Raw genomic sequence first — 21,557 nt, 5'->3', positions numbered from 1 at the left:
GGCAATCATTTCCCTTGAAGGAATATTAAGGTTTAACATCCCTGCATTGACAAGACCATTAGAATGAAGCACAAGCTCAGGATCGGGAAGGAAACTGACATGCACTTTCACAGGATCCACTCCAGCATTTACCTAAAGTTATTTAGCAGAATCACAGAAAACCTAAATCTCAATGGCTGCACAGGGATCTGAACCACTGTCCTCCCAAACTTGAGTCCAGTGTCATACCACTGTGCCATGTTGTTTGGTCACTTTGCTTGAAGCAGTTCATTCTCTTGATTTCCCCACTGACCTTTTCTGCTTTATAGAGTTCGATTAGCAACTTTTTTTTTTTTAGAAAATTCCTTTGAACATGGATATCATGTAAGACACAGACAGATCATAAACTACCCTACCACAGGCTCAAGCAGTTTGAGAATACATATTGTTTTGTGATAAATATTTTAAATACATTTAGGAAAAGAAAACTGAAAATAAATGGTCCAGTCACATTAATGTGACCATTGCCCATATCCGATGTCAATGTGCAATGGAACTCACAGACAGCAGGTGCCAGCACAAGCAGTAGAGGGTATATAAAGCATGTCGGTGGATGCGTAAAACAGCATAAAACGGTGCTATCATTGTCATACTGTGAAAATGGAATGATGTATCTGAAATCCAAATGGGCATGATCATTGGCTTTCAGGCCAAGAGTGGAAGCATCTACAAACAATTAAGTTTGTGAACTAAAGAATATTGTGCATTGCAAAATTGCACTATCCAAAATTTACACTGAGGCAGCTGTGGTGCACTGTTGGCCATAAATGACAGGGGTGAGCAACGGCTGCAAAGATGTGCATAGATGAATAGATGTGCAACTATTGAGCAACCAAACACCAAGATGAACCAAGTGGCTAGCAACAGTGTTTTCTCAATGATCGTTCAAAGAACATTGCTGCGAATGGTCGCCCGCAGCAAACGCCTTGTTCGTGTACCCACGCTGACTACTGTTCATTATTGATGAAGGCTGGAAATTGAACAACAGTAACGGAACTGGATGTCCACTGAGTGGCAACAGGTGGCTTATTCAGATGAATCACATTTTATGCTTCACCTGACAGAAGGCTGTTGGCGTGTATGACCCTGCAACAATCATTGGAAGGGTCTGGGCTGGAGGAGGGAGCATTATGGTGTTAGGAATGTTTTTGTGGCATTCCCTGGACGATCTTGTCGCTCTGGAGGGCACAGTGGATCAACAAATGTGTGCATCTACCCCTTGAGACCATGTCCACCCCTAAATGCAGTTCGTTCCTCCTCAGCACGATGGCATCTACCAGCAGTATAATGCAATGTGTTACACAGCTCTCTTTGTACACGCATAGTTCAAAGAACACCATGATGAGTTTACTGTACTCCCCTGGCCTCCAAACTCCCCTGATTTTAATCCAGTCAAGAATCTGTGGGACCACGTCAATCTGGCTGTCCACACCATGAATAATCAGCCAAGAAACCTAGTGCAGCTGGTCATGCCACTGGAGTTGGCATTGCTCCACATCCTTTTCAGTACCTTGCAGAATCTTACTGACTCTCTTCCTGCATGTCCATGCGGCAAAAGGTCGTCACTGAGGCTTTTGACTGGTGGTCTCATTAATGTGACTGGGCTGTGTATTATAGCATAGATGAATTTGTGCTGATGAATACTCATGAATAACATTCATGTAATTAGTATAAGCTAATTTTGCATTAATTATAAATGTCTGATGTCTGTACCATTACAGATCAAAGCGTATGACTAATTTTACTATCTGAAACAAAGAAATCCAAAATTTCTATGTAATATCACACAATTCAGACTAGTAAAGAGCAATATACAGGGGTTTGAAAAAATATGGAAACATCATGAGAAATGCATGTTTAAAAATAAATGCAGATGCTAGCCGAGCCTGCAGGTAGTGTTGTGCTGTTGTGTCTGATGCTGTGTTCCATGATGACAGGGCCCCTGGTCAGACAGACTGCATCATCAGGCGCTGGTATTGCGAGCATGAGGATAAATTGTCGCATCTCTCCTGGTTACCACAGTCACTAACTCTCAATAGGGTTCAGTCTTTGTGGTCTACATTGGAGAGAAGGGTGTGTAATCACTATCCACCTCCATCATCATCACTTGAACTAGCCACTATTTTGCAGCAAGAATAGTATAAGATTCCCCTGAACCGTATACAGGACCAGTACTTATCCACCCTGTAACAACTGGGTGCCATTTTAAATTCCAATGGGCTTCTGATACCATGTTAGGTATGGTATTTCCCATATTTTTACTCTCCCCCCGTAAGCAAAATGCCACAGATGAGTCACCAGCATATCAATTTCACTGTTATACTAGGCCGTCAGAAACAGTCTGTAAAGCTTGTAAGGGTGTTGCAGGTAGATTGTGCTCAGAAATAATTGTTAAGAAAAAATTTGATTTGTTGCATGGTTTATGAGTTAATTGGAATTGTAGTTAGCCAATCAGGCCAGAGGCCATGTTGCCAGACATGTTCTTTGTTTGGTTTCCTAAAACCAGACAAGAGAGCAATACAAAAATTGGACATGTGTTGGTGATAAGGATTAAACCTGAGCCACAGGCTGAGAAGTCTTGTGCAGTATTATCTACACTTTGAGAACAACTGACACTAATTTTATCTGGCAGCCTGCTTGAATTCACATGCAAAATTGCCTGATTGGCTAACTTCACTGCTAATTTACTTGCTGCAATGTATTGAATTTTTTTCTTGACGATTATTTCTGAGCACAACCTACCCTGCAACACAAGCTTTTTGAACAGTTTCTAACCATCGTGTATATGATATCTCATAAAACATTTTTAAAAAATCAAATCATGATGATTAAAGAGAATCATAAGCTGTCAAAAAATCGTTGTAGGCTTCTGTCTTCATTGCCTTGTTCTTGTAACCAGTTTATATGTTCCAAGTGAAATTCAGAATCCATCTAAAGCACAATCTTACTCCCAAGCTGGCTTATTTTGGAATAGGTTTATCTGTAGTTGTTGCAATGTGGTAAGTGATAGACAAGAGAGCCTGGTCTCAAGTGTCTTGGTTCATTAAGATTCTTTCCTAACATGCTAGACTAAACATTGTGTAAATATGAATCTAAGTCACTGATCTTAGTTATCAGTAGGGCTAGGTTTTTTTATGACCTAAAAACCACATTAATAAGCAAAAAAGTGTTGTCATAACCAAAAATTTGTAGAAAAAAGGTGTGCACAATAACATAAAAAATATTACCTAACAGTATCAAAATTAAGTAAAATTTCTGTTGTGAAATAAATTGATTATTTAGTTTACAGTAAAGAACTAATTATTTAATGCACATGAGAGGTAAACTTACTACAGAATATACTGTTTTACCATACATTTTATTAACATTATCAGAGCATAGTTTACCTACAAGGTGTTTTCTTACATCCTCATTTTTACTTCAATTTATGAGCTCTGAGCTGTAATATACAATGAATACCTTGTGCAAATTTTAATATGAAAACGATTTTATGTTGTCAGCCACGAAGCCTTATATCTCCAAAAACGTCTTCCTACTTCAGGTGACACAACAGGTGCATACTTAAAACAGAATCTAAATCTAAATGAGTAAGAGTATCAACAATTATGGAAAGGATAGATTGTTGCTCACTGTAAAGATAAAATGTTGAACTGTTGTTGATATTACAACCTGGATTTTCCATTGCTTAAATAAGTAAGAGAGAACTTTTCACCCACTAAAATCAGTGAAATGGAACATAGTGTATGAGCCCCTTCATTTTTTCTAACACCTTTTCTGTTTTATTTGTCACTTTTTTCCACTCTACCATGAAAAGCTTCTCATTTATTCATAACTTTTTTCACTTGTTCTACCTGCTTCACTAGTGGCACTTCTGACTCCTCCAAAATGATCGTGGTAGCTGGATTAAATCCAAAATTTGATTTTATGTTCAGAAGTTTGCCTGGAATTTCACGATTATACTTTAAATCTTGGACCAGTCCATTGAAGTGGCTTTGCTGGCATCAAATCAATCAATGATGCTTTTCACAACATTGAAGATCTGGCAGTAACAGATGCATGTGTCAATCCAGGACTGCCATCTTGTCAAAATGGATGATGTTGGTAAGGAAATACCTGAAGCTAACAACTTAAATGCTGCAGCATGTGATGGGGCTTTCAGAAATACCTTTTTGACCATCCAATAATTTTCTCAGCTATACTGAATTACTATGAATCTCCTCTGCAACTGTGTGTAAGGCATGAGCTAAATGAGTGACATTTTATTGTCTAATGCTTATACTGAGTTGGCAGCTTTCACCATGTAAGGCACAACATCATGATACGTTATGCATTTGGGCCATATGGCACCTACAGTTCTGTCAAACAAGTTACTAATGATGGGAAAATTTACTTTTTCTAAATGTTCACAGTTTATTTGAAACTTTTTGCATGGACCATCTTCTTCCACATATACATCTGCATCTACACCTATATGACTACTATGCAATTCACAGTTAAGTGCCTAGCAGAAAGTTAATCACACCACTTGTAAGCTATTTCTATACCATTCAATTTTCAAACAGCACATGGGAAAAATGAACACTTAAATCTTTTTGTGCTATCTCTGATTTCTCATATTTTATGACAATGAACATTTCTCTCTATGTACATTTCTCAAAGAGCACGTGGAAAAATGAACACTTAAATCTTTCTGTGTGAGCTCCGATTTCTCTTATTTTGTTACCTCTATGTAGGTGGGCACTAACAAAATATTTTTGCATCTGAAGGAGGAAGTTGGTTATTAAAATTTCATGAGAAGGTTCTATTGAAATGGAAAACACCTTTGTTTTATGATTGCCACCCTGATTCACATATCATACCCATGGCACTCTCTTCTTTATTTCATGAACTGATGTCCTCCATCAATCCTATCTTATGTGTATCCCACACATTGGAGCAATACTGCAGAAGAGGACAGACAAGAGTAGTGTAGGCAATGTCTCTAGTAGACACGTTGCATTTTCTAAGTGTTTTGCCAATAAATTGTAGTCTTTGATTCACTTTCCCCACAGTGTTATGTGATTGTTCCAATTTAAGTTATCTGTAATTGTAATCCCTAATTATTTAGTTAGGATTAAACCATTTAGCCTTTTGTTATTCATCATGTAACCAAAATTTAGCAGTTTTTTTGTGCTCATTTGGATAACTCCACACTTTCCATGATTTTGAGTCAATAGCTACTTTTTGCACCATATAGATGTCTTGTCTGAATCAGTGTGCAATTGATTTTGATCATTTAATGGCTTTACAATATGGTAAATGACAGCATTATCTGCAAACAATGTAAGAGGGCTTCTCAGAATGTCTCCTAAATCATTTATACAGATCAGAACAGCAGAGGACCTATAACACTTCCTTGGCCAATGCCAGATATTACTTTTGTCTTACTCAATGATTTTACTTCAGTTACTACTAACTGTGACCTTTCTGACAGGAAATCATGAATCCAGTTGCACAATGCAGATGTTGCTGTCATCAGTAACATTACCATTGCTATCACACAGAGGAGGTATTCATTCTGTCTTGCCATTAGTGTACTTTGCATACAACCAGAATGTCTTTAGATTTTCTGCTAGATTTTGACATAGAGTTTCATTGTGGGAACTATTAACAGCATCTCCCATTAAAGTCCACAATAAGTTTTGAGCTTCAGTAAAACATTTCCAGTCTTGGAGATTTTACATTCTTTTAAATTTGCCATTGGTTTTTCATTGCTTCTGCAACAGAGTTCTGATCAGTTTTGCATACCATGGAGGATCAGCACTATTTATTACTAATTTATTTGGTATATATCTCTCAACTGCTGTCAATGCCATTTCTTTAAATTTAAACCACATCTGGTCTGCACTTACATTTCAGATTAGAAGGAGCAGAGATGATCTCTTTGAAAAGTGTAAAGCAAATTTTTATTTGCTTTTTATATAGATGTAGTTTTTGTTTATTTTTGGTGGATTTTGATGTTATGGTATTCAGTCCTGCTACAGTAACCGTGTGGTCACTAATTCCTGTATCCATCATGATTCTCCCTATTTGCTGTGGATTATTTGTTGCTAAGTGGTCAAATGTGTTTTCACAACCATTTAAACTTTGAGTGGACTCCTGAACTGACTGTTCAAAATAATTTTCAAAGAAAGCACTCAGTATCATTTCAGATGACATTTTATGTATACCACCAACTTTAAATATATAGTTTCACCAACATATTGAGGGTAAACTGAAGTCACCACCGACCATAATTGTGTGAGTGGGGTACCTATTTAGAATGAGACTCAAGTTTTCTTTGAAATGTTGAGCAGCTCTATCATCTGAGTTGAGGTGTTGCTAAAAGGAACCAGTTATTAATTTATTCCATTTGTCAAGCATAACCTCTACCCATACTAACTCACAGGAACTATCTAATTCAATTTCACTACAAGATAAACTACTCCTGATAGCAGTAAACACTCCATCACCAACTGTATTTAATCTATCCTTTCTGAACATGGTTAGGTCCTTTGTAAAAATTTCTGCAGAACGTATTTGTGGCTTTAGCCAGCTTTCATTACCTATAGTGATTTGAGCTTCAGTGCTTTGCATTAGCACATGGAGCTTTGGTTTTTTCGCAACACATCTATGACAGTTTACAACTTCAGTATCAGTCATTGCTAGGCCCCCCTCATTCTGTGTTTACCCTGCCCCCTTTTAGATTGACATCTTTTCTGTACATTCCTTGAGACCCTCTAAATTAAACAACTACCCAGTCCCCTCCACACTTCTCCTGGTTCCCTTGTAGTCACTCCTGTTCATACTGCACCTCTGACCTATTAAGCAGAACCAAAAGATCCACCACCTATGGTGCAAGCAAGGAATCTGCAGCCTGCATGATCACAAAACCATTTGAGTCTCCCTGATTCAGACCCTCCACTTTGTGCACTGTACCAAAGATCCACAGTGGGTCCTGTTGATGATGCTACAGATGGTGAAATCTGTCCTCATCTCACTAGAAAGACTGTCAGTCTTTAGCACTTCAGCTAACCACCAAAAACCTTGGATACTCTCTTCTGATCCAAAGCAGTACACATCATTAGCACCAAAATGAGCTACCACCTGCAGTTCACCACACCCTGTGATCTTCATGGCATGCAAAAGCACCTGTTCTATACCTGGAATGATTCTGCCTAGTATGCTGATAGAAGGCACACTTGATTTCTTCCCATCCTTTGCAGCCCCCTGAGGGACCCTATTATGCGCCAATTACCAGTAATCCCATCCTTTATGTGAAGCAGAATGCAAGTGACTGCATCTGGCTGAGGATATTTATCAGACACAGACAGTGCGGACAGTACCCAGGCTGGCTATAGTAGTGAACTGATTGAGGGACATGTGGAATATGCTGGATGTTCCTTGGTTCCTCAGATCTGCTCTCTCTCATTAATTCCCATTGGCAACAGCCTTAAGCTGCATGACTGGACATGTGAGCAAAGGGTCACCACTCACCCCTTGTCTGAACACAGCAATCACAGTCCCTATTCATACTCAAAGTGGCAGGAATATACTCTAGTCCAGGGCCGGCCAAATGCTGCACAGTGTGCAGACATGCGGAAGTGCTGCACATGTGCACACGTGTGCGACGGCAAGCGACAGCGACATCTGTTATTAGACATGTGTGCTAAATGAACGGTGGCGGCTCCACTTCCCTGTTTATGTGGTACAAGCAAGAGCTTGTTTGTGAAAGATTTTTTTCGGTGATGAAAATGAATAAATCAAGGTTTTGATCAAGCATAAGTGATGAAAATCTTCGCAACTGCTTGCGTTTGTCAATGAGCCGTGCTTTTGCGCACGATTTTAACTATATCATTTCTCATGACCAGTGATAAACATTTTCGGATTTATTCTTTTTATAATTAAAATTATTGTTTACTAATTGTCCTTTATTGCCTCATTCTGCTCCATGTTACATTATTATCAGAAACATTGGACATTAAACCGATTGTTCCAATGTATACTTACATTTAGGGTCACCTAATTGTCAGTTATTATGCAGATTTCCAATGGAACTGATGAAAGATATAGCAATAATGGTATTGAAATAACAGGTGATAATCGAGAGGTCTGCTGTTATTATTCTCTTCAGAGATCAGTGAGACAGAAATTATGTGGGTGTAACTCAGGGCACCGAGAATTTGTTATAGGAGACTTTGCATTAGTTTAATGTTACTTGAAATCATGAATAAGGTTCATTGGAAGTTGCTAAGTGCTCTCTTTCTTAAATATTAGATCAAAAACATTACACTTATTTACATGCCATCAGTCAAGCTGCCTTAATAAAAACCCACGGTTGTTAACTATACTGCTTGTCTTACTGGGTTAAACTGTTAACATAAAAGTAGACTTCTCAATGATCAGACTGTGAGAGTAATGTTTAATACGCGAAATACCTTCCCATGGTTGGCTTGCAAGCTGTGGAAAGAGCACTAGAATTCGCCGGTACAGAGTATCCCAGTAAGTGGATAAAGTGACATCTATGCGTAGAAACATGCACTACATGAACGCTGACTGCTGCGGCGTGCACGCTGTGACCCGGAAGTTGCACATGTGCAGGAGCACCGCACGCATGCAGAATTTCTGGCTGGCCCTGCTCTAGTCCAAGGCTTCCCAACCTTTTCAGCTGGCGGACCCCTTCTTCAGTCGAAAATCCATGGCCGACCCCTAGTCAGTCAAGAGCACAGTAACTTTAAATTTCAGAGCGAAACCCATGGGAACTGAAAGCTTCTTAATGCAAGTGCCATGTTCCCAATGACCCCCTCACTCCAAAGTATCAATAGTCTTTGGTTTAGAGATGAATGAAAACAACTTGAAATTAATGATCCAATTTGAATCCCTCTGTATCCAGACATTTACTAGTGGATTTACTCCCTTTTACAGTTCAAAGAAAACTTGAGTCTCCCTTTGTTCAGCACACTATAGCCTGATTAAAATTAGTTGGTAATTGGCATTTCACACGTTGGAGCTGCCTTCCTCCAAGAGCAATCAACGTCACGTCCAAACTGTTCACTTTGGTCTGTTCACTTCCACTGTTTGGCTACTGTTGTGTAAGGAGCATGCATGTTTCATATTTCGTAACAGTCATGTGTGTGTGGGAGGGGGCCGGGGGGGTTCGGGAATTCTTAAGAAAAATGTCAAATGTATGTAAAGCCTATGGGACTTAACTGCTGAGGTCATCAGTCCCTAGTCTTACACACTATTAACCTAGGTTTAACTTCCGCTAAGGACAAAACACACACACACACACCTGAGGGAGCGGCCGTGCAATCCACGACGACATAATGCCCTAGACTGCACAGCCATTCCGCACAGCTGTGAAGAAAAGAGGCAGACCCATTATTCAGGATACAAACACATCACAAAAGAAAGAGGCCAAGGAATTGCCTTTAAAGGGCTATCGTGACATCTGTTGTGCAATGTGTGGGAATACATTCACCCAGTTTACATGCGTTTCCAAAACTGGATTTTGTAAGCCGATGTCCCAGTTTCGCTTTTGGTTAGTCAGGCAAACACTTCAAAATTGAGTCTGTGAATTTGCTTTTATAAAGCTGTTTTTCAGCTCTACAATCGATTTTTGTGCCCATTTATACAGCTCGGAAAGTCTAGTTATTTTTACGTCTTTGTGTATCTACTGAAAGGCAGCTGTTAGTCCATAGCCAGCAGCTAGCAGGCAGCGTTGCAACAGTGAACTGACAGTAGGTAGCTGGCAACTGGTACACGGTGTGGCAACAGTTTAGCCACAGCTGACAACCTCAACTACTACTTGGACACTATATCGTGGCAGTCAGTCTCGTCTATAACCAAATTAGGAAAACAAACAAACAGATACTCTTATTTCTATATAAGAAGACAAAGCATTTCACAGAACGTAAGACTTTTTTTCTCAAAGGAAACAATTCTGGCAGGGGAGGTTTACCTTTTACAAGGTGGCATGTGAAAAGTCCTCATTTGTTTACGCTCACAGCCAGTTGCCACAATATAGTGTCAGAGTAATAGCAAGTAATTGTAATTGAAGTATAGGCAGGCCATATCTTTAACTGAGAGGGCAGATAATATTATAGAGAAAAGAAATTAGCTTTAGTGGTAATTCTAATTTTCATAACAAAAATATCAATGTCAACAGAATGCAATTAATAATTATTTTGTAGATGATAGAAGACAGAAACAAAATTCCTACAGAGTTATAGTTCAGATACATTCACTGAGCATCTGCGAAGAAAAATGTTTTCTTCCTTACTATAGATGAGTCTGTAGGAGAAATAATGGAGTCATAATGTGATGGTGCTTCTGCTGACACAATTTTGAAAAGTTGGGTTCAGTTCTTGACAACTGGAGACGGATGTCTGGTTCCACATCTAGACAGCTTCGGTACTTAGTTTTGTGGACAGCATAGATCGAGAATCCAGATTCACACATGTGTGTTGTGGCAAACGGAAGAAGAACACGTTTTGCCTTTTCAACGAGGGGGTAGTATTTCTTGTTATCCAAACGGATCCAAAAGTGTGAGTAGCCGTCAATATCAAAACTTGATTTCAAGGTAGGGTCTGTGGCAATTTCTATCAACAACTCATATTCATTTGGTGATAGAATGTTCAACTTTTTAGATAAAGCGAATGGTTGACCACCCATTTGTATTTCTGCAGCTTCTCCTCTTCAGCTGTTGGGAAATAATGCTGCAACAATGACTTCAAGCTTCGGAGATGTTCCAGAATTTGATGAAACAAATTCTTCCCAAGCACCAATGTTTTGCTTTTCAAAAACTCCTTGAGAAGAGGAAAACACTCTTCCTCTCCCTCCTCTACACTCTGCCCAAATATTGATTTTCCTCTTGAATGCTCGAACTTTGTCGATAGCAGTGACCTTTGTTTCACTTTGCCCTTGAAGTGAAATATTCATTTTGTTCATTTTGGAGAAAATATCTGGCAAATAGGCAAGTATACACTACCAATTTTCATCATTAATAAGGTCTGCTAATTTGGTGTTATGCTCCAAAATGGAAAGCTATGACTTCCAATCTTTATTCGTACAACCAAGAGAGTGCATTCCCATGTAAGAGCCACCTCACTTCTGTGTGGAGAAGCACAGAACGATGAAGACTTCCCATATCTTCACTCAGTATTGTGAAAAGTCTTGACTTCAATGGTCTTGATTTTATGTAGTTAATGATTTGAATGGATTCGTCTAAAACGTTCTTGAATGAAACAGGCATTTGTTTCGTAGCTAAAGCAGATCTGTGGAGAGCAGAATGACTACTGCTGCAGTTCTTAGCATTTTCGTTTATTTTCGTTATTGCTCTGACTGTAGGACCCATCATAGATTTGGGGCCATCTGTGCACACATCTATGCAATTAGACCATGAAACTTCATTAGTCCTCAAAAAATCATCCAATAGATAGAATATTTGAGCACCTGTTGTGTTGGCAGGTAGTGGTCTGCACAATAAGAGGTCCTCCTCAAAACATCCAGAATATTCATAATGGACAAAAGCCAATAAATTTGCTAATCCTGTAACATCAGTGGATTCATCTATCTGCAGAGAAAATGAATAATGTTGGATGAAAGAAACAAGAGTGTCTTTCACATCATTTGACATGTCAACAATGTATCTCTTGACAGTATTGTTTGATAATGGCACCAAAGATACAAGCTTTACTGCGTTTTCATTGAGCATGCAAGAAACAATCTCATTAACACACGGCTTGATGAGATTTTCTGAGCTTTGCCTGTTTTTGCCACTCGACAACTAGCCAAGAAAGAGGCTTTTATGAATTTTCATTAATAGTTTTTGCATGAGTTTTCATGCAATGCTGAGAACCAGCTAGTTCATCACTCTTTCTTTTGAAAAAATCGATGTCTTTAGCCTGGAAACCAGGGTGAGTACCTTCAATATGACGGCACAATTTAACTGGAACTGTTGAAATGTTCGGAAGGACTTGCACACAAATTACACACTGAGCTTTACCCTCCTTTGTCTCTATAAAGCCCATTTCTAAATAGCTTTCATTGTACTTACCCTTCTTGGCTTTTCCACTTCCACAGGATATTGCAACCAATGGACTACTTGCAGCGTTTCCACACAATAAATCTGGCTGTGGAGCTTCTTGTGATTGTTCATCCTTTGGTCATCCTCCCTCCTCATTTATTTCAACTGGAAACTTCCCTTGTTGTGAAGGCAATGGAGAAACTGCGCCCTTCTTCAATGATCCTGACTTCAGCCACCGATCCATGTTAGAAGTAATAAACTGGTCAAAAATCAACTTACGAAATAGGTAGTGCACCTACAAAGCAAGTTTAACATTTAATTATGTCTGGGGCTGCATATGTGCCAGTGAGCGCTGTGATTGGTTGACAAAGCTTGCTCTGCACATGCGTAAAAGGTTTCAGCACATCTAGCGCCATGAGCCGGCGCACAAGTGACCCCTGTATTGTTGCGAAACAGTCGATCAGAGAAGCGGCATTCTCTGGCACTTAACTGTGTATGCGTTATCAATTAGGAATCGCAAAGTCTGCTTGGGAATATGACCTGAAGTAAAAGTACACATGTTTTTCACACGAAGAAAATAGTGATGAATTTGATTTTCACTTTTTTATTCAATAATTTTACTCATTAGTTTACACAATTTGGTGTTAGGTGGCCACAGACCCCCTAGAAAGAGTCGGTGGCCCCTAAGGGGTCCGCGGACCACACGTTGGGAAGCCCTGCTCTAGACAGTTATTAAAATGTGGAGCTGTGCCTCATGAATACACAAACATGCACAAAATTTAAGAGTTCAAACTACAGAGCACACAGGAAATTCAAAATAAGTCTTTTTCTGTGCAGTGTGCTTCAGTGCATTGCTGCAGGGATGGAAGCTGCCACTCAACTGAATTCCAACAATGACATGTGCAATATATTTTCCCGTAGGGGCTTTTATTTCATCAATTGATATCTGCTAAAATTTCAAACCCATTGTGTTATTTGATGCATTGTTTTCTTGTAGCTTCGGCTGACTAGCACTTTCTTAATGAGGTAGACTCAGGAAAAGATTGTCTTGTGTATTTTGTTAAGAATTTGTGAAATGTTGGATGCATCAGATTACTTAAGCGAAAGTTAATACAAAGGAAAACAGTAAGAAGTTCCACAAAATGGTGCGTAAGATTGGCGGGATTCCCCTAGGAGTATTTGCTGTAGTGTTTTTCCATTTTCAATCTGTTGTGCTCCACATTTGTGTTTTTCTGTGTCCACTTGCTGACATCTCCATTGTTACTGTTACGTCACACAGTTTACAACATAGTATTTTACCACCAGTCAAAAATACTTTTTTGCCATATTGAGACATGAATTGCTATAATTTTACTTGAATTACACATCAAGGCACTTGTCTGCAGTCCAGTGCTTAAGCAACTATCTGCTCATAGAGCAAAAATATTCTACAAAAACTCACTGTTGTGTGAGGGTGAAATCCATATTATGAACTGAAATGAAATAGGGGAAGAAGGTAGATATTTGCCATTTTTCAGGAAACAGAAGGAGTTGCGCAATTCTGAGAAATGCAAAACGGAAGAAAGAAACTGCATCTATAAATATTCTTTACTTGTTGAAAGTGTGAATATATAACAAATATGACCATTTGCTTAATAAAATATGCTTAGTCAGAGATAAATGGCCATATATGCATAAATATGACTTAGCAAATTACAGTAATTCATTTAGTTTTTTCATAACAAGCATTTATAAGTGTTTAAGAAATATGTCAGTATTACTGAAAAATATGTGCCCTATGACAAAAATTAATAAAACTGACAAACTGCAGGGATCGATTCCTTACTGGAAATGAGGAAAAGGTCCTGTGAACATGTGTCTGGAAATGGACAGTGTGTGTGCAATGACAACAATTCACCTGGTGCAAAAACTATCGACAGAATCCTTCCCATAGTGGGAAATTTGCTGCTGATAATCCTTGCACTCAATGGAGGTGATAGGGATAGTACATTCGTCATGCAGGATACACATAATCGTACTTTGGTTTGTATCATGTTGGCAGGCTACGTGCTTGGGGCTTGTACTACGGTTCATTTCAATACGCTGTAGAACCCGACCCTCAAAATCTGTTTTACACACACTCTTGCTGCCTCCCTGCATGTTTGTCTGTCTGAAAGGACCCATGATAATACAAATGCCCTAAAAGGTCTTGAAATGTTGTGTGATGTGATTAGTGTCTGTGAGGGTACTTGTTTTGGTATAGCTGTGCTAGCTCTTGGCCGTTTCCATCTGCTTGGCTGTACACAGACACCATCTCGGCTTGTCTTTGACATGAATACTGGATCGTTGTGCTGCATCAATCATACAACCTGTTACACACAAGGAACACATGGAACTTACACAAAGGAACTTCCATTTGTCAGTGCCATCTACCATGGCAATGATGCATTTCCAGACACAGGTTCATAGGACCTTGTCTCCTCCATTTCCAGTCAGGAGTCCATTCCTGCAGTTTCTTTGTTTTTATTAATGTTCACCCTGTGTATAAACACAGAGTGTCTTCTTTTGTGATTGTGCCACCCCAGTTCTGTTCATCTGTTACAACACATTCATCATTTACATTATTGTTCTGATTGCTTTTGAAAGATGACAGTTGTCCAGTATAATGAAAATATATGTTGCTTCCTACTATCACAATTTATGATGTTAAACTGTCTCATTCACTTTTCAAAAAATTAAACCACCATTTGAGTGTAAAGATTTTTGTTTTTATCAAACTGGTACCAACAAAATGTGATGAGTCAGATCTACCTGTGGAGCATGGAACATTCTACTCTCTTGACAATTTTAGGCCACCCATTCAATTTCAAAGATATTACTGACTTTGAACACTGTACCATCAATGGCTGTTGATTTATGGCTTCAGTTTTGGATAATATACCAGTCTCAGACCTTCATTTTATATCTACCTCACCAGCAAATTTGTGTTCTTATCTATGATATTTTAAACCTAGTTGGTAATTTGAAAGAAAACATTCATTAGCTCCAGCTCAGTGTTCCAAGGAGAAAAAGTTTTTACTTCTCAAAGACAGTCTGTAATAAGAGACCTTAGCTTGAGGTTAACAGGTCAGACAGTAATTCTATATGCAGTAGTCCCGTGTCACACTGGATTACTCTGAAATACTTAATTTCACAAAAATGTAATGCACTATTACTCATGATTGCCTCCATACTTGAGACCATCAAGTAATGGTGTCATATGAGTAAAATCTCATCATAATTCAAGTTGTGTAATCTCAAATAATATTCTCAAATTTTTCATAACTGTCTTTTTCATCACCTTCAGGATAAAAACTATTGATTGCCAGAGTTGTTACTGTGTTCTGCTTGTGTAGATGAAGCAACAGCATCTGAATTCTTCCAGAGGAGTACCAAAGTGACACATACATGGGTAGGCAAATATGACAGCTTCTAGCAGCTCTGGTCCATCATATGACTGAGTGACATAAAGTGACATGAGAGGGTGGCACATCATTTGAAACTGTCACTCTTCCCCCCTACAGCCATGAAACCACCCTCTTTGCCTTTGCTCAGGGTCCAAAGCCCATCCCTTTGCCCTAATAAGTATATATCCTTAATCTCAGTTATAATTGTTATTATGTTACCTCATCTCAGCTGTTTCTCTAATAATGGTTTCCCCATATGAATAATAATGAGTCAAGGACCTTATCTTTTCTAATTGTGTTTTATGTCCAATCTCTAGGCAGTATTTGCTCATTGGTAGCTTTTACAGCTCCTCTTGCTTTATATAGTGAATGCACTCAGCTCAGTACTCAGTGACAGTGTGAATTCTTTGACCTATGTAGATTCCATCTGAACACACACACTGGGTGCTCAAAAGGCTTTGTGTAATTTGAAATACACTCCTGGAAATGGAAAAAAGAACACATTGACACCGGTGTGTCAGACCCACCATACTTGCTCCGGACACTGTGAGAGGGCTCTACAAGCAATGATCACACGCACGGCACAGCGGACACTCCAGGAACCACGGTGTTGGCCGTCGAATGGTGCTAGCTGCGTAGCATTTGTGCACCGCCGCCGTCAGTGTCAGCCAGTTTGCCGTGGCATACGGAGCTCCATCGCAGTCTTTAACACTGGTAGCATGCAGCGACAGCATGGACGTGAACCGTAGGTGCAGTTGACAGACTTTGAGCGAGTGCGTATAGTGGGCATGCGGGAGGCCGGGTGGATGTACCGCCGAATTGCTCAAAACGTGAGGCGTGAGGTCTCCACAGTACATCGATGTTGTCACCAGTGGTCGGCAGAAGGTGCACGTGCCCGTCAACCTGGGACCGGACCGCAGCGACGCATGACGGTAGGATCCTACACAGTGCCGTAGGGGACCGCACTGCCACTTCCCATCAAATTAGGGACACTGTTGCTCCTGGGGTATCGGTGAGGACCATTCGCAACCGTCTCCATGAAGCTGGGCTACTGTCCCACACACCGTTAGGCCGTCTTCCGCTCACGCCCCAACATTGTGCAGCCCGCCTCCAGTGGTGTCGCGACAGGCGTGAATGGAGGGACGAATGGAGACGTGTCGTCTTCAGCGATGAGAGTCGCTTCTGCCTTGGTGCCAATGATGGTTGTATGCATGTTTGGCGCCGTACAGGTGAGCGCCACAATCAGGACTGCATATGACCGAGGCACACAGGGCCAACACCCGGCATCATGGTGTGGGTAGCGATCTCCTATACTGGCCGTACACCTCTGGTGATCATCGAGGGGACACTGAATGGTGCACGGTACATCCAAACCGTCATCGAACCCATCGTTCTACCATTCCTAGACCAGCAAGGGAACTTGCTGTTCTAACAGGACAATGCACATCCGCATGTATCCCGTGCCACCCAACGTGCACTAGAAGGTGTAAGTCAACTACCCTGGCCAGCAAGATCTCCGGATCTGTCCCCCATTGAGCATGTTTGGGACTGGATGAAGCGTCGTCTCACGCGGTCTGCACGTCCAGCACGAACGCTGGTCCAACTGAGGCGCCAGGTGGAAATGGCATGGCAAGCCGTTCCACAGGACTACATCCAGCATCTCTACGATCGTCTCCATGGGAGAATAGCAGCCTGCATTGCTGCGAAAGGTGGATATACACTGTACTAGTGCCGACATTGTGCATGCTCTGTTGCCTGTGTCTATGTGCCTGTGGTTCTGTCAGTGTGATCATGTAAAGTATCTGACCCCAGGAATGTGTCAATAAAGTTTCATCTTCCTGGGACAATGAATTCACGGTGTTCTTATTTCCATTTCCAGGAGTGTAGGTGTAACATCTTGAAATAATTGCAAACACATTTTTCACTAAACTCTTAAACTGGTTTTATAAAGTGTGGAAATCAATCAATACAGAAAGTTTAGAATACAATATTCTTGGGTGCTTATTTAGACAGAAGATGTAACTGGTCCCTTTTCATACTTCATCTTTTTTTTAAAAAAAAAACTTAGCTCAGCAACATTTACACTGCAGGTTACCACTTCACTGACTGAAGCAGATACCATGAAGGCTTCCTATTTTGGCTACTTTCATTCATTAATGTTGTATGTGATTATATTCTGCGGAAACCAACTACCCACAAAAAAAAATTGTTACTACACAAAAAAACCATTAGAATGAATAATGGGTGGTGAAACTTGATTGTCAAGCACCATTTAACAATCAGCAGTCAGTGTAAACTGCAATGTCTGTATCATATTTTTAATCTTTATGGATACTGCTATCCTTACAATTGTTTTTCCACTAGTTCTAATTAATTTTATGTCAGAAATTCTATTTTAAACATGATTGTGTTGCACCACTTAAGAGCAGTGTAACCTGCAATGTATGTATCATATTTTTCATCTTTGTTGCTTGTTTAAGTAAAATTCAAATGTTTAATGCTCTTATCTTGGGTGTCATCATAAAAGTGAAAATTTTGTTTTTGTATTCTTGTATTTATTTATTGTAATATGTAGGATAACTTTGCTTCTTGTTTATATTATTCACCCTTCCACACTGAAACAGTTTCATTAATTCTATATATGCTCTGTAACTGATATTTTATTTACAATACATCTTTATTGTCATGTAAGGTATAACTTGACTCTGTAAAATTTGACATGTTCCACGTCCTTGCAATCACCCACTACTTGGATCTATGGAACACAAAATAAATAAATAAAATAAGTAAACATGTAAAATATCATGGAGGGTGGATCATAACATCAACCTCAGTATATACCTCTGGAGTGTTTATACTATGTGATCAAAAGTATCTGGCGGACACCTGGCTGAAAATGAGTTACAAGTTCATGGCACCCTCAATCAGTAATTCAGGAATTCAATATGGTGTTGGCCCACCCTTAGCCTTGATGACAGCTTCCACTCTCACAGGCATATGTTCAATCAGGTGATGGAAGTTTCATTGGGAAATGGTAGCCCATTGTCATAGACTGCTGCACTGAGGAGAGGTATTGATGTCAGTCGGTGAGACCTGGCATGAAGTCGGCATTCCAAAAAATCCCAAAGGTGTTGTATAGGATTCAGGTCAGGACTCTGTGCAGGCCAGTCCATTACAGGAATTTTATTGTTGTGTAACCACTCTGCCACAGGCCATGCGTTATAAACAAGTGCTCGATCGTGTTGAAAGATGCAGTCACGATCCCTGAATTGCTCTTCGACAGAGGGAAGCAAGAAGGTGCTTAAAACATCAGTGTATGACACAAGTGACACCCAATCAGCTGACCATGTTTGAAGTCTGTGAGTTCTGCGGAGCTCCCCATTCTACTCTTTCACAATGTCTAATGACTACTGAGGTCACTGATATGGAGTACCTGGCAGTAGGCAGCAGCAAAATGCACCTAATATGATAAAGTATGTTTTTATGGGTGTCTGGATACTTTTGGTCACATAGTGATCTTACTTTACTGGTCATCACTCTACAGTATGAAAGAAGTGCTGCTAGTTTGACCTCTCCAGCTGAGCCATGACATGACTTTCATTGGTGTTACCTGAAAGCATCTGCTTCATCTTCATTACTGAAACCATTTTCTCTGAACATCAGCCTTACGAATTGTAGATAGTCAATGTCAGGGATCACCTTATATCTGTGTACCAACATCTTTTCTGCTTTTTTTGTGAAAAACTATTTGTATATGGGTGAACCTTAGACTCTAACTGGAAGTAAAGATGATTGCATGATGTTTATGGGGAGGTGAGAGTTTCAAATGTGGCACTGACATCTCATGCTGTGGAACATCATTTGGCCTGAGCTGCCAGAAACTGTTCAGCTAACCTTCTTGAGCATGCATTGCCTCTGCCTTCTTCCTGAAGTTACCATATGCAGCTACCTTATCTATACATGCAAAATACAGTGTCTACCATATCAGTCAATAAGTATAATTCTGGAGATAATGACAAAAACAGCTGTCAGAAGCTAGAGAATTTTATTAAAAATAATGCAAAATATAGAGAAGATTTTATTCATGCATGCTGTCATGAAAGCCATGAAGGACAGAATGCTGTTGTTAAGGCACTCAGCCCAGATAGGACTGGTTCAAATCCTGGTGGTGGAAGAAACTTTTATCGTAGGAACCTGATTGGCAATGGGAAGAGAGTGCAGGGGACCCAAAAGTCTGTTAACATTTGAAAATGCACTAATTCATGGAATAATGAAGGTAGAGAGTTCAAAATTGACACATGCACCTGAAATGACATGGGGTTTTATTGAAACAAAGAACAAGTGCAAAAACTGGTCAACAGATGGCTCTGAATGAGAATTGTGTATAAAATGAGCTGTAGTGAGAGAGGGAGGCAGATGTGCTAGGAATTTGCAGCACACTGACTTTATCAGAAAAGGCACTGTTAATGAAACTTTACTATGAGAATTGAGAACCTGCTACTGCAGCTTTACAATTGTTTCACCATAAGAAAGATATTCAAATAGGTAAAGATTCTGTGACAAATGTCACTGTGAAGAAAATGATCATGAAGCCCCATGTTGTTTAGATGACTGGCCCTCTAGTGGGTGACCAGACACTACCAGCTACTGCTGCTTGGAGAGTTCAGAAAGAAACAAGGTCTTGACCAATTTCATCTCTGCTTGATGAAGTCAACACTCATGAAGTCACATGTCGCACTGGCATTTCATGCATTACTGCTTGGAGGGCACTAAGATGTACCCTCCAATGCCGTTTGTACAAAATCCACCATCATCATGAACTGGTAGCCACCAATTTTGTGACGTGAAGAGCATTTGCGGTTTGGGCACTTCAGAAAATGGGAAAGATCTGTGGACCAATGAAGCCCATTTCCCACTTAATGGACTGTCAGCAACCACAGCTGAACAAAAATCCTGGAACTACTATGGAAACCCCATTGCATGATGAGAAAGTCACAATGTGATGTGGATTTACCATATGAATAATGACCGGACCTTTTTTCTTCAAGGAAATGTGAGATGCTGCTTTTGAAACATGACAAGTATGAGGTATGCTGATATGTTACAGAATCACATCGTCCTTAACTCTGGCTAATAAATACCTACTAGAAGGTATTACTTTTATGTAGAATGGTGCTCCACCCTAAATTACTATATGTATGAAAGGTACCTGTACACATTGTTTGGTGAGGATCACTGAGCTGCGACTTGTATCATGCTTGGCCTCCCAGGTCCCCAGACTGCCGTCCAAGTGATTATTGGTTGTGGGGTTACCTGAAGTTGCAAGTCAACTACAATTGTCTGACCTCATTAGGGATGCTAAAACACAACATACAATGGTAATTTCTCACTGTACCCACTAGTACACTGTGCAGTGCTGTTCACAACGTTATCCCTCGACTACAGGAACTGTTGATGAATGACAGCTGATAAGTTGAGCATTTGTTATAAAGAACATCGTCTTTGCTCAAAATCAGTTGTTAGCTAATTATTTCTTTTGTGTCACATGAACTGCCATCTGTTACTTATCTTGTCTACATTTTTTTTAATTTCAAAACACCCCACATAATTTCAAACACATGTGTCAATTTTTACTCTCTACCTACATTACTTTGTGACATTATATTTTCAAATGTTAACAGACTTCTGGGTCACCCTGTAGTTCTTGATGATCTGACCTTGTACCAGTTTACTGGGTTGAAGCCCAAACCGCTGCACAATGTTTCATAGAGTTAGGGGCATGTGACACTGTTGATGGTTAAATGTGCACTGGAAGAGTTAGTGATTATTCTAGGCTGTTTCATATGTATTACAAACTAGTTATTTTATGACTGCCACTGGCAATACTTTCCCTACTCTTCTAAAAATCAATCTAGCACCTTTTTATGCTGTTCTCTCTCTCTCTCTCTCTCTCTCTCTCTCTCTCTCTCTCTCTCTCTCTCTCTCTCTCTCTCTCTTTCTTTCTGTGTGTATGTATATGTGTGTTTGTGTGTAAAGGGGGAGGGGCC

General features: G+C 39.9%; 1 protein-coding gene across 1 annotated transcript in view; it reads left to right on the top strand.

Moving 5' to 3' along the window:
• The window catches only part of LOC126298058 (voltage-dependent calcium channel type A subunit alpha-1), an 860,595-nt gene that overhangs the window by 807,830 nt on the left and 31,208 nt on the right, over positions 1-21,557 (top strand). The gene's annotated exons all lie outside the window — the stretch shown is intronic.

Source organism: Schistocerca gregaria, chromosome X, assembly GCF_023897955.1.
Source record: "Schistocerca gregaria isolate iqSchGreg1 chromosome X, iqSchGreg1.2, whole genome shotgun sequence".
NCBI lineage: Eukaryota > Metazoa > Arthropoda > Insecta > Orthoptera > Acrididae > Schistocerca > Schistocerca gregaria.
Note: the sequence above shows the minus strand (reverse complement) of the source record. Positions and strands in the feature narration are given on the sequence as shown.